Source organism: Camelus dromedarius, chromosome 5, assembly GCF_036321535.1.
Source record: "Camelus dromedarius isolate mCamDro1 chromosome 5, mCamDro1.pat, whole genome shotgun sequence".
In the NCBI taxonomy this organism is placed as follows: Eukaryota; Metazoa; Chordata; class Mammalia; order Artiodactyla; family Camelidae; genus Camelus; species Camelus dromedarius.
Window position 1 is genome coordinate 53,545,711 of NC_087440.1, and position 15,282 is coordinate 53,560,992.

Here is a 15,282-nt window from a genome sequence, read left to right on the forward strand (position 1 = left end):
TCTCCCTAAAGTGGTTTTATCATTTTATAATCCTACCAAAAATGTGTTGCTTCATATCTTCACCAGCATTTGGTGTTGTGAGATTTTTAAAATTTAGCCATTCTGGTGGATGTGTAATGGTATCTCATTCTGGTCTCTCATATAGTTTTTGGTTTACTGGTCCGTCTCTATAGACTTTGAACTGCCTGCAGACAGGCACTTCAGTCATTTCTATATTTCCTGTGCCTAATAATGTCTGACACAGAATAGTGACTGCAGTGGGAGATCATGCATTTATTTGGGCGGTAATCCACCTGGCCACAGTATGCAGGAGCATATACAAGTAGAAAATTGGATTGATCTGTGGGTGAAGAAAAAGGGGTCTGAGGATTCTGTCAAGAGCGTACTGGAAATAGAGAACCTGTGGGTCTGTCTGGGATGTCTGTGGAAGTAGAAAGCTGATAAATTAGATCAGGAGAGTGGGACCTGTGGGACAGGAGCTCCCTGGGATGAAAGGTAGGAAGTAATGAGGTCAGATTAAAGGAGTGAAGAACTGGAAGAACAGTGGTCAGAGAGAGGGAGTTAGGGGGATTTTATCAGACTCGGCTAAGAATTCTGAAATAATGAAGCTTTTCCAGGTAGATCAGATCAGAAATATCGATGTTTTCTTAGATTTTATAGAACTACTATTTTTTCTCATTTCTGCTGAAGGGAAATGGTAGTTCATTTCTTTCCCCTCAGAGATTTCTGTGTTTTGAATAAACAAAATTAAGAAGTAGCTATTTTCTAAGTCTGATAATAAACACTGGAAAAAACTAAATCCTACATTACTGAATTGAAAATGTGAAGTAGGTCTTCATATTACATTGCTAACCCTGGTTACAGCAAGTGTTCTCTTTGACGTTTTATTATTAATACTTTACTCCTTTTATCCTTACAGCATTCTGATATTTAGGATAACATACCATTTTATATCATTATCTGATAATTAGGTAATTGCAATGACATACCATCAATTTTCACAGACGGAGTTAAAATTGGCTAATGTACACACACAGAGAAAAAGTTGGCAAATATTTGACTGTCACTAAATTATCTGAATTTGGTTGTCTGTATTGATTAATTACTGTGACTGCTCTGTCCTTCCTTTCACCTTGAGCTTTACGTATACGAGCAGAGCCACGTATCTTCAGAAAATATAGCCTGGGCTAAGTCCCCTGAAGCATTTTGATAGGCAGACCTTTTCTTTCTCTTTTGGTTTTGTTATTTCTTTGGGGGTGGGGAGGTATTTATTTATTTATTTGAATGGAGGTACTGGGACTTGAACCCAGGACCTTGTGCATGTTAAGCATGTGCTCTACCACTGAGATATCCCCTCCCCCTGATAGGCAGACTGTACATGGTTACTCCCTATCTTCTCTCCCTACCAGCAGTGAGAAGATGGAATATATGTTCCTAATATTATTTGCTTTCGAAGTGAGACACTCTCACTCTAACTTTCCCTTGAAAATTAGGATGGACAGAAAAATGAAAGCTGTTTTTACTTCTATTTTAGTGACTTCATTATGTGTGTCTTTTACCCTAAGCTGCCTCAAATGCATTTTAGAAAAATGTACATTTACATACGAAAAGATTAAATAAACTCACAGAGGAAAAAATTCCCCTCCTTCGTATCTCTGAGGTCCTAATCCTTCATCCCTCAACTCTTGGAAATCTTATACACTGGTTCTTTCTCACTTTCAGAATGGGCAACAGGTTAGATCAGGGGAGTAATAGAGCATACGAACTTATTTCATTTTATTACTTTTGTATACCCCAAGAGGATGATGACTGAAAGGGGAAAACATATTTGTAACTATTACATATTTGTAATAGTAGCTGATTATGTTGCACAGTTCAGTTCACAGCAGGATTTTCTTTTGAGATGATAAAAATGCCTGTGATAGAATAGTGGATAGAAAAACAAATAAACAAAAAAATCCTTTAATCAAAGTACTTAGACATGTTTCACAAGGGAGAAAAAGAGGACTGATTTATTGGAATCAGAATGATTTCCTGGCTCATAAAAATTCTTCTTTGGAAGCGCTCAACAGCTCCTTCTTTCCTGTCCCCTGCTTGTCATTACTCTCTCTTTCTCTTCTTCCTGTGTAATTACATAGCCCCTTCTCCTATTTCTGAACATTGGCTTATTCTCATTTCACTTCTGTGGCCTTTGTCCTAAGAATGGTACAGGTAAGAAAAAGAAAATCAAAACCAAGGACTTAATCTCTCTTTTCACACACAAATAACTTAATCTTACTTTCTAGGAACTTTGATCAAAGCATCATAGGGACTGAATCATGTTGGGTATTTATCTGCTCATTAGGGCTTAGCAGAGTTGGTTTCAGACTTAGAAGACCTACATTTGAATACCACCTTCTATTTAGAAATTGTATGAACTTCAGCCAAGTCATTTAAACTCTCTGAGTCTTAGTTCCTCATCTCTAAAATGGGGATAATATTTGTCTAACACACTTCACAGAGTTGTTGTATCAAAGTATGTAAAAGGACCTTGTAACCATGAAGCTCAGTACAAATATATTATTATCACTGCTATCATTTGACATATGAGAAAGCTGACGCTGCTCAGAAAGGTAAGTATTTTCCCTAAGGACACACAGCTTATTAGTAAGAGAGCAGGAACTAAAAGCTGAGTGTCCAAATACGTAGACTGAGTTCTTTCCTGTCGACTCTCTCTGAAGTGCTTTATTTCAACTTGTAGGAGCTGTGTTTTTTCTTTCTCTTTCATTTTGTATGATTTGGTTTCATTGAATAGTAAATAAGGTAAACATTTAAATTGTGTCTTTCTACTTTACAATTTTAGAGTTGGACTTGAGGTGCATGAAAATTTTCTGAATTTAGAGGAAAGAGAAAATTCATAGGTACTATTTCCCTTTTGCAGGCTATTTGTTTGCCCTTCTCGGGAGTGGGACATATTTTTATATCTGGGGAATTCATCTTTACCTTGCCTTCTCTGCTACAATAGGTGGTGACAGAGGATATGAAGGAGCTTGTTCCACAGTATTTGATCACATACCTCCAAAATACCCAACACAATTTTAAATCTGAAAGATCATCACGGATGGAGGTCCTCCAAAGCATCTCCTTGAGGTCAAGACATTGGGTTTAAACAACAAAGTGTCCTTTTTTCCAGATGAGCAAGTTAATGTCCTCTCTACATGATGTTCCCACTTCTCGTGTTCTAGTTAAGTGAGAGTAGAAATAAATGAGAACAGAAGAGAACTGTGCCAGAGAGATCTGTAACCAGAGGGACAAAGTTCATTTTATGTAGTCATAAAGCAGAAAAAAGTGAAAAATATGTAACATAGACACAAAGTGGGTAGGAATCTGTCTGAAGGTGATTTTGGCAGTATTGAGAGTATCTCAACTATGTATCTCTTGTTACCATGTTAGATTTCTTTCAGATTGTTTCCTTTTTTAAGCATACAGCAGGAGGATATCACATGGGAAACAAAGGACTGCACTGGAGGAAGTGTAGTTTCAAAACCAAAGGCATATATATAGTGATTGAATACATTGAATAAAGTAAAGATTCATGTACAATTTGTTGAACTGAACAAAACCAAGTGATTTTTAACCTAGTCAGAAAAAGACATGTTTTGGGGGTTATCATTCCTTTCTCAAACACCTACCTGCAAGATCACTGTATCCAGACACATGCCAAAAGGGAGTAATATTTACAGACATTTCGGAAACACCTGTAGCAGAAAATACCATCTGTCAAATTAATGAGGGAAGTTGACAGGCATCTAAGGTAACAAGGAGAGAGGGAAATGGATTTTGTTGGCTGTGCTGAGAGTGCATGTGCGAATATAGGAAATAACTTGCAGGAAAAGAGGGGAGGGGGAAATGCCTTGATTTTTACCATACTGTGGTGGAAGAGAGAATTCTTGGACCTTAGAACAGAGTAACCTGGTTTATATCCCAGTTCTGCTTCTTACTAACTGGCTGTGGGGCCTCTAAAGGAAGGATAAAGTATCACTTGGGAATATCTTTAGCTCAACATGCAGAACACCCAACCAAATGTGCCTTAAGTAGTAGAGACATTCCAGTATATCAGTTAAAAAGGTTAGCAGATAAAAAAAAAGAAGGTAAGCAGAATGTTGACGACGTAATCAAAGGTCTAAGCTCGCTCTTTCTTTCTTTCTTTCTTTCTTTCTTTCTTTCTTTTCCTTTCTTTCTTTCCTTCTTCCTTTCTTTCTTCCTTCCTTCCTTCCTTCCTTTCTTTCTTTCTTTCTTTCTTTCTTTCTTTCTTTCTTTCTTTCTTTCTTTCTTTCTTTCTTTCTTTCTTTCTTTCTTTCTTTCTTCTTTCTTTCTTTCTTTCTTTCTTTCTTTCTTTCTTTCTTTCTTTCTTTCTTTCTTTCTTTCTTTTTTCTTTTCTTTTCTTTTCTTTTCTTTTCTTTTCTTTTCTTTTCTTTTCTTTTCTTTTCACATCATGAATATTTTCATTATGAGGCTGGTCAAGTCATGGTGCCAAGATGCCCACCTTAGCTCAAAAGTAATGCCTCACATAATCATATCCATTGCAGAAAGGCAAGGCATGGGGTGGGGGGTGGGGTGGGGTGGGTAGAACTCTATCTTTCATGTGGGAAGAAACCATTTCCCAAAATCTAGCTGACTTCCCTTTACATCTCATGGCCAGAATTGGGTCATATATGAACCCATCAACCAGTGATTTAGTGTTGGAATGGGGTGGGGCCTCTCTTCTTGGCAGAGATCTGTTGGCAACTAACTCTGTCTGCTGCAGGTAAAATCTATCTGACAGAGTGGTTAGCATTAGAGATCAAGTGTATAAAGCTCTTAGCATTTTGGCTAGCCTATCCCAGACAGGATTTAAATGATCATTATTATTAGAACTTTAAACATTATTAGTACTTTTTCTACAATCTTTTATTTTCCTGTGAACATTTGAATATAATCATAATAAGTATATAAAAATTCGGATGCTGCTTTTATTCCATCATATTCATAGTTTAAGTATTTTCTAGTGTTTCCACATAGTTTCAGTGGTACCAGTTTTAAAATGACTGCATGAAACTCAGTCTATCAAATGCCTGTAGTAAGAATTTAATTATTTTTGCATCTATTGTATGCTTCCAGGTTTTTTTTTTCACTATTATAAGACTTCTTTGTGTAAAATTTTCTATATTTTGGATTGATTATTTAGGATGGAGTCCAGGAATGACATTATTAGGTCAAAGCATAAGACAGAGATTGGCTGTCTACCAAACCATTTGGTTTTACTCCTGGGCCCATAGGTGAACAGTATTTCTCAATCTCCCTTGCAGCAAGGTGTGGCCAGTGAGCAGACTCTTGCCGGTGGAATGAGGGCATGGGTGATGCCCTCATTTTGGGGTCTAGTCCAAAAAAAACCCTTTGAAATCTCCTTCTGTCTCTTCTCCTGGATGTCTGTGCCTTACATGACCTTGCGGTGAGGATGGCTGACTGACAACAGCCTACGACCCTGAATGACTACATGGAGCAGAGCCTCTAGTTCACTCCCTCTCTACTGCTTAGAATTGAGATGAGTGAAAAACAAATTCTAACATGTAAAGCTAGGATAGATTCTGAAGATACTTGTTACAGCTGTTGTTACCACAACTAATATAGAAATCAGTACCTTGAATGGTAACCCTTATAATGACTAAGGCATACATCTACTTTTATTCAAATTTGCTCTCCAGAGCGCAGTCTTTCAGAATAAAAAAAAAAAACAAACAAAAAGAATTTATTTAAGTGAATGCATTAAAATAGTTAAGATAAAAAATTAATGTGCATACAGGAAGACAATAAATTCACATATGCAAATTGCTTGGAATAATCCATAATTAATGTTACTATAAATCAATTAATAAGGTTTATTGACCACAATAATTTCTAAGCAATGAATGTATTTAATCATTTTAGTTTGAGAATATCAATTAAGTAATAAATTAATAAATTATTTTGAAATTCTGCTGAGTGTTTCTTACATAAAATATTGTAGTGCCCCATGTCTGGGGCACATTACAGCCATGTGGGCAGATAATCCAGGATATATGAGGCCTTTCAGTAACCCTGCTCTGCATCTCCAGAGTCAACACCCTGAAGCTGCAGTTCTGATTCATTCCAGCAAAGGAGGCTGCTTTTATATAAACCGTTGAGTAATCTGGAGAGCCTCAGGGAGACTGCTGTGATTCTGGGTCCACTAGGCAGCTGGGAACTAGGTGGAGGAATAGTGGCAGAGGCTGATACATTAATTTTTGTTCCCTGTGGGAGGCACAGCCTGAGAAGGATAGCTGGAGAAAAGCAGGTGGTCCAGGAAGCTCATTTCAGAAGAGGGAATTTGCCTGAGCCTATTGGCATATAATGAATTAACCATGCTCAATAGCTCTGAGTCAGCCAGGTATTTCCCAACCATTTAATGAGGAAACATAGATCAGGATATAACTCCATACCTGGTGTGTGGTAAGCATCGTGTGGTGATGACAGTAATAACCAGGCCACTGGAATTTTCTGGTGACTTTGACTTTCAACTGCTGGAAGCAGGGAATCAAATCCAAATTTAAGTTGTGTTCCCTGCTGGTGCTGGCTTGGTGGGCCCTGCCCCAGTCTCAGTGAGGAGCTGAGAAGGTAGATGGGGTAGTTTTGGGAAAGAGAACCCGACCCTTAAGTTTGATGCAGGGGCAGTGTTTCCCAAGGGTGTGAGTTGCTGCTCTATTGGTTTTGGGAAAAAAATATGTTACAACTTAACTCTCTGTCTAGAATGCTAGTTAAATAAATTGTTGTCGTGAATGAAATAGCATTTGGTGGGAAAAAAGAATGAGGTGGACCTACTGTTCTGACTTAGGAATATCTCCAGAATATGGTCTCAAGTGAAATAAGCGAATTTCAAGCAATACATAAGTATTCACAAAAAAATCAAGTATGAAGAAAAAAACAATTTAGCCAACTTTGTCCAAGTGAATAAAGTCTTCCCCTCCCTCTACCTTAAATTTTTTTTTTAAATCAAAGTGTAGTTGATTTACAATGTTAGTTTCAGGTGTACAGCAAAGTGATTTAGTTATACATATACATAGATATATTTATATTTTCTTCAGGTTCCTTTCCATTATATGTCACTACAAGAAACTGAACATAGTTCCCTGTGCTACTCAGTAGGTCCCTGTTGTTTATCCATCCATACATAGCAACGTGTGTCTCTCTATCCCTAACCCGCCCTTTCTCCTTTGGTAACCACAGTTGGTTTTCCATGTGAGTTTTTTAAAATAAATGACAAGTCTTTCAGATTCCCTCTCCTTTCCTTTCTCCTCCCCAGTGTGGTGACTCTACATCTGGAGAAACTTGCCAGGTCCTTGTAGTGAGGAGGAGCAGTGGTCCATGCGGTGTCCATGAGCCTCTCTCTAGTTCTTGCTGTTCTATGTAGAGATAATGTCCCTATTTGTGGCCACTGCTCACCCCACTGGCATCTGTGTCCTAACTCGGCAGCTGGCACACCCTTGATCTCTTCTTCCTGCTTAGCTAGGGCCCTATGGTCCTCCCTGGTATGCTAAGTGCTGAATGTCCCTTGAAGTTTGACTGTGATTCCTAATTTGTCCCCAGTCAGGGATATTTATCCTTCTGCTCCAAGTCACCTGGCCCTCTTAAGACAACTATCCTGTCTCTGATCTTTGACAGCAGCTGCATCTCCTCTCTGGTCCTGGTTCTTGCTCACAGCCTGCTCCCATGTTCTGTTTGCTGGTCCAGCTCCCATCAGGGAGGCTCACCAGCGTCCTGCCAGGTGGGGCTGGATGCTATATTCCTGCAGTCCTAGGACTGGTAGTAACTTTCTATTGTTGCAGACCTCTGGGTTGCCTGATGGTCCCCTGTTTAACTTCTCAGCCCTTTCATCATCTGGTTACCTCACACGCTGTATTAAATATCCTGTTTGAAATACGAGAGTGGTTTCTGTTTTCCTGACTGGACCCAGACTGACACACCCTCCAAAGGAGGCAGACTGTATTCAGAATCCACTTCAGGGCTGAGGAAGCTGATGCTTGGGAAGGTTAAGTGATAAATTCAGGTCTCATCGCTACTGAGTGGGAGCCCAGACTGTGCCAGCTGGAAGATGGCCTTGGATTGCAGGAATTGGGTTTGAACCTACAGAAGGTGGAGATCAGCAGAGCTTTACTCATAAGACTGACATAAGCAGAGTGGTGTTTTAGGACAGAATCATCTTCCATCTCCAGCAGAGTTGCTTATCTCAACAAACTACCTAGTTTCACACACATCTAAGTTGCAAAAAGGTACAAAATACCTTCATTGATATTGCCTTTCTGTTCTTTTGATTCTCTTAACTATATTTTTGTGTTATATTTTCCCACGGATTTAGCTAGGAATCAGCTCACTAATGAAAAGTCTTCTGTGCATCAAACCCAACTATTACCACATGACCAATCAAAATCTTTTGGTTAACAAGACCGTTTTTCTCTGTATGTTCTGTGACAATCTGCAAATTCTTCTTTCCTCAGGAAAGAATTTTTGGTCAAAGGGTGCACCAAACGTACAAAATGAATCTACAAGACATAAATTATTCACGAGAATATAAGACCTACTCTATGCATTTATACAAATAAATAAATGTAAAAATATGTTTTAATACCTACTTTTGTTTTAAAGGTATGCTAATAAGTACTAGTAAGTTTAATTGTAAAAACTTAGGCTGTATTTGCCAATCCTAATATAGTTTTCCATGGAAACACTGTTTTTTGATATGTTTAGGTTCAGCCAGTTCAAAGCATTTCTTGATATAAAGTCCCTAAGCATTAAGATTCCACAGTTCTTTATTTATCTGGATAAAAACTAGACTCATATAACTTGTGAGCTGTCTTTTCAATTCTAGCCTTTTTTTGTGTGTGTGTCATACCTCTTTTCTAGCTTTCTACCTGTTTAACCTGGCATAGGATTATACAAAATGCAGGTATTGATCAATGGGAAAAATTGTGGAAAATGAAAAAAATATCTGTAATCTTTTGATGCCTACTGGAATGAAAATTCACTCTCGTATTTCACATTTTTAGTGAAGGGTCTTATGAGCCCATGAGAAACTGCATGTATAGTGATTAAGAGCATGGATTCTGGAGCCTAGGTGTAAATACAGACTACCTGCTTGCTAGCAATTTGTAATTTGAACTTGTGTACGTTACTTAACCTCTCTCTGTGTCAGTTCGGTCATTTGGAAAATGAGGGTAAGAATAACCCCTACGTCAGAGCATTGTTATGAACATGAATTGAGTTATCAGGCAGGAAGCACATAGTCAACATTATTTGTTATTATGAACTCTTATGTGAATCGGACCATGGTTTGGCATGGAAAATTTTTATCTCCACCATGTAAGTCAACAAAGGTGGGAGCACTGGTATATTAACGGGAGGAGGAAAGACAAGGGTATGCGGTACAGTTTTCAACCCCCAACTGATAACATCAAACGATTTAACCTTCATTTTAGTGGATGCCAACACCATTCACTCTTCCCTGCAATTGGAATGGGGATCTTTATACTCTGGTCACTAATGGTTGCTAATGCCCTGAGGCAAGTCTCCAAATTTGGAGTAAAAGAGAGGGTGGGGAAGGGGTTGGAGCCTGCGTACAGTAGGAGTTGGGAGAGGGGTGCTGGGGACCTGCTGTGGGATGCTTGTTACTGGGTGGATTCCCTGGAGGTCCTCTTTCTTTCCTCCTAATGTCGACAAAGACAGGGCTGCTGCTCCTATTCCCTCTGACGCTACCTACTAGTTTTGCTCAGGGTTCCTTGTCCCAGCCAGATGTGGAACACAACACAATCTCTAGGTGTCTCTATCCCGCTGAGGCTGGCCCATTCACTTTTGGAATTTCTAAGTTCAGGAACACATGCTGGTAATGGAGGGAAAGCAGTGAGTTAAAGCAGGACGTGGGGCTCCCCTCTCTGCCCCTCCTCACTTCGCGGCTGCTGTGGGTGCCCTGATTCTGCGCTCTGGCTCCTCACACCATAAGGATGGTGGGGTTTTAAAAACTGGAGTTTTAGCTCTCCTGCAAGGATCTGACTGGCACCTTTCCTCTAGCTAGAAATATTAAAACTGGAGAACTCACTCAGTGCCAGCCCGTTCTTCCAAGTGTGGACTCCCTTTCAGAACCTGCCTACTTTCAGTCATTCTCTGGTGCCTGCAGAGAACTGTTTTATAATTTGCCTAGAGTTGTTATTTCTGAAATGGTGGGTGTGACAGAAATTTACTTGGCTATTTATTCACAGAAATGGAACCCCTATACCTGAACCAACCTTAAAAATCCACCCACTGAGTTCTTAATTTCATTTATCTTTTCAATTGTAGAATTTCCTAGTTCTTGAAAAATAGTTAGATTTAACTGTTAAAATGTCAGGAGTTCTCGGTGATGACTAACTCACATGGGTGGTTAGAATTTGGGGCTTATACACCTAATATAGAGGAGAAAGAGAGCAGGGAGTAAAGGCTCCTAAAGAAAGAGCAAATAGGTTTCTTTAGGAAAGACAAATGGGCTTTTTGGGAGAATAAACGAAAGGTAAGAAGGTCTGTAATGTTCGCTTATGCAGGTGCAAGCGGTCTTTCTGTTTCATGGCCATGCAACTCTTCGGAGAGGAGATTTACGGTAGGTTTACTCTTGGTCTCTCTCCTGGGAATAGACCTGCCCCGAAGAGGAATTTATAGCAGCCTCATTTCTCGGAAGTTTCTGTTTAGTCAGATAAATGAAGCTCCAAGAAAGCTTCTTTCTGCATCTGTTGAGTCTCAACTGTTTTCCTCTTAAAATAATCTTTATACCAATTTCGGGGTTCTGAGTGAGTTCCCACAAAGTCTTTATTCAGCTACTCAGACTTTCAGATGCTGTTTTGGGAATTAGAAAATTTGGAAAAGCATCTTCAAATGCTACACTATCCTCTCTTGGCTTCCATCCTCTTCTGGATTTTGATTTTATAATCTTCTTCAACTAGAGAGATTTCCAGTTCCTTTCAGTAGATTCTAAGAAAAAAATTCATCTAAACCTTCCCACTTGTTCTTTGCAAGAGAGTTGGTTTTAAAGTGGTCTTCTCTGCCATTCCAAGAAGCAAAACATTTCAGGTATCATTTGAAGGACTCAAAAAAAAAAAAAAAAAAAAAAGGCTAAGTACCCAACAGTTCTCAGTCCTGCTGTATCTCTTTATAGTTCCAGTCGTTAGCATTCCCTCACAGTCTGCAACTTCTAATACTATTTCTTTCAGTTCTGACGGGAATTAGTTCCAGGCTCAATCAACTGGAGGTAGTGTAAATATATCCTCGGTTTCTTGCAGGAGCTAATCAGAATATTCTCCTCTGGCTAACATAGGACAGGGATGGCTCTTGTGAAATCATGTTGTCATACTTGCTGCAGATGAACAAGCCAGTCAGCGAATAGGATGTGGGAGGTTATCCCACACTTATCTCCATTCTCTTGCAAGACAACCTGTACTCTACTTAGGTCTCTGTTTTCCTCTGATTCCTCCATTGATCTCTGGTGTCTATGAGGCTCTGGTTACCTAATATATTTCAGCTTTAATACTCCTTTAATTTAACCATTCTCTTAAAATCTTCTTTCTTCTTAACTGTGGACCACTAATTACAGACGTACTTTGTATATATCATTTTGGAAGTTATTATTGTTCATCATAAGAAGATCTATATTATTACTTGGTTCTATTTGTTACCTTTTCATATCAATTAGAAGGTGACTGCTTTGAAAAATCTACCTTTTCCCCTAATACTTTGCTTTTTTATATGACATTTGTCCAGGCAAACTAATTTCATTTTAATTGCTCAGAAGACTCCTTATCTTTTGATGTCAGCTAAATGGTTCAGAATTAGGTAGGACAACAAAACTATCTAAGTAGATCTGACTATTTCAGAACCTTTTCCATCAGATTTTGTATCTGTACTGGTCTTCCTTTTTTCTATATATCATATAAATAATTTCATATTTCAAAGTTATAGATCTAATAATTGCTAAATGTTAAATAATTTATGTTATAATGTATTTTCTTAAAGGAATAGGTGAAGTCTTCCAGTTACTGGAACTCTGATGGCCATGTTCCACCTCTTGCCCACGGTTTTGCCTCTGGTTTCAACTCATTCCCTGTGGGTTAAGGGTGTCCTCTAGGATCTTACATGATCCTGTGTGAGCTAAGAACTCAAGGTAAAAGCCAGAGATTGAGGGAAAATGTGGGAATTGTCAATGTATATGTAACAGAAGGTTATGGAACTGTGTGAGGTCATTAGGGATGAGTGTAAATGGAGAAGAAGAGAGGTCCAAGGCTGACTCTGGGGAATTCTAACATCTAGAGATCAAAGAGAGGAAGTTTCCAACAATGGAAACTGATACACAGCTGTCAGTGAGGCAGGAAGAGAACCAACAGAGACTGGTGTCTTAGAAATCAAGAGGAGAAAGTAGCTAGAGATCAGTGGATCAAATGTTGTTGTGAAGTTGAATAAAATGAGGTCTGAGAATTGACCATTAGACCTGCGATCACCAACAACCCTGACAAAAGCAGTTGCAGTGGAATAATGGGGACAGACTTTTGTCTGGAGTGATTTGAAGAGAGAATGATAGGACAGAAGGTGGAGACTAAGTATAGACAACTTCTTCAAGAAATTTTCATGGAGAGGAGAGCACAGAAATGGGATGGTGACTAGAGAGGTCAGTGGGGCCAATTTTTTTTTTTTATAATGGGATACATTTTATGGCATATTTTTGGAGATCATCCAGTAATAAGGAAGCATTTAATCATTTAGGAGTGAGTGGGGACATTTCCTTGTGTGATGTCCTTGAGTAGGTGAGAGGGGGATCTGACCTGGTGACCTTAGCTGGGAGCTATGGGTTAGCTAACTAAGAGCATGTGTAATCCATCCACAGTAACAGGAGGAAAGTCAGAGTACAGTAATGGGGATATGTGGTGGGGAAATCATATAGATGTGCTCACAGTGAAGTTTCTCACTGAACTAGGTAGCCAGGTCATGAACACCAGGCAAGGAATTTAAGGTAAGAGGAGATGTGACCTCTGGAGGTGGAAAATACAGTCGGGTTGCCTGGGAGCACAAATGACCTACTTGAGGTTAGGTATCAAAATTTTACATGAGACTAGTCAACCTATTTGTGTGCTCTTCTCCACCCACACTCAGCTACAGGTACAAAGGAGGTGAAGAGTTAGATATACTCACAGTTGGATTTTACTAGGTGTGATGTTAATTTTATGTGTCAACTTGACTGGGCTAAGAGATACACAAATAGCTGGTAAAACATTATTTCTGGGTTGTCTGTGAGGATGCTTCCAGAATAGACTAGCATATGAACTGGTGAACCCCAATGTAGGAAGGCATCATCAAATACTTCGAGGGTCTGAGAAGAACAAAGGCAGAGGAAGGGTTAATTCTCCCTCTCTCTCTCCCTTTCTCTCTCTCTCTCTCTCTCTCTCTCTCCCCGCTTGAGCTGAGAGATCCATCTTCTGCCCTCAGATATCAGTGCTCCTAGTTCTTGGGCTTTTGGACTCAGGTGGGGAATGATACCATCAGCCTCCCAATTCTCAGGCCTTTGGACTTGGATTGAATCACCCCACCGGCTTTCATGGCTCTCCAACTTGGAGATGGAAAATCATGAGATTTATTGGCCTCCCATAACTGCATAAGCCAATTCCTATAATGAATCTCCACTTAAATATATCTCTCTATATAGCCTATTGGTTTGGTTTCTCTGGAGAACCCTGACTAATACACTAGGGGAATGTGATGGATGGAGAGACAGACAGACAGAGAGACAGACAGACAGACAAAGACAAAAAGCTTGAGGGTGTATGACAGGGAGTGATTATAATGATGGTCCATGGCAGCTAAGCTAAGTATGAGGGGAGTAAAGCAATGTAGTTATGGATAAAAACATGGTCTATGGTATGTCTATGAGAGTGTGTCACTAAGGCAGTATGGAGGATAAGATTGGGAAGTGGAAGCTAAGGAATTGAAATGCTAGAGATTAGAAGAATTATCAACATGTATATTGAATTGGCAAAATATGTCAGGAATAGTATAGGAGAAAGTGATAGTGACAGGTACCAGTAATCATCAAGGCATGTGAGGGGTGGTCCAGGGGTATGTAGATGGCTACAACAATGAGGAAGAGAAAGTAGTGGAGTCTGAGGGCATAGTTTTCAAGACAAGATTTTTTTTTTAGGAAGAAAGTAAAGACAGCATTATGGAAGTGGCACTGAGGAGCAAGCAGTATAGATCTAGACCATTAGACTCCAGTATAGTTAGCATTTTATCCATATTCCTGACCCAGGTACAAAGACTGTGGGAAAGGAAACAGCCACCACCTGAGAGAGTTGAAGGGAAAAAAATGTGTCCTCAGGAAAAAAGCCAATTTCAATTAGAGCAACAAGGTGAAGGGATTATTCAGAGAAGAGGTTGTATTTACAAGTGGTTTAGTTGACAGTGAATTAATTTCCAAAGGGCAGAGCTGAAGGTTTTTTGAAAATCGGAGAAGCATCAGAAATGGAATTCATTTAAGGAATGTTCAGAACTGTGTGGAGATGAGGGTGATGGGAGATGATCTTGGGCTTCAGGTGGTGACTGACATAAACAGGGATCTTGAAAATGATGGCATTGGTCCTCCTCAAAGCAGAGCATGATAGTGAGGATCTGAGCATTGAGGTGGAGGGATGGAGGAGGATGACAGGGTTTTGTGGAGCTCTGGGCATATTTGGAAAATTCACTAGCAAAGCGACTGAATCTTGGAGTTTCTTTGTTGGAAGAATTTTAATTATGGATTTAATTTTTAAAATAGATATAAGACTATACAGATTTTCTATATCTTCTTGTGTCAATTTTGGTAAGTTTTAATTTTCAAGGAATTTGTTTTACCTGACTTTTCAGATGAAATTATTATTATTATTAACTTTGGCACCAAAATGCTCACAATAGCCTCTTACGATCTTTTTAATATCTATATGCTGATGTTTCCCTTTCATTTCTTTCAGATTATCAAAGAACCAACTTTTATCTTTGTGGATTATCTCTATTATACATATATTTCCTCTTTCACTGAGTTTTGCTTTTATTTTAATTTATTATTTACTTTTTTCTACTTTGGGTTTAATTTACTATTCTTTTTCTTGATTTAGGGGGTATATTATAGATTTTCAACCTTCCTTCTTTTCTTATAAATGTGTTTAGAGCTATAAATTTCCCCCTGAGCACTGTGTTACCTGCATTTCACAA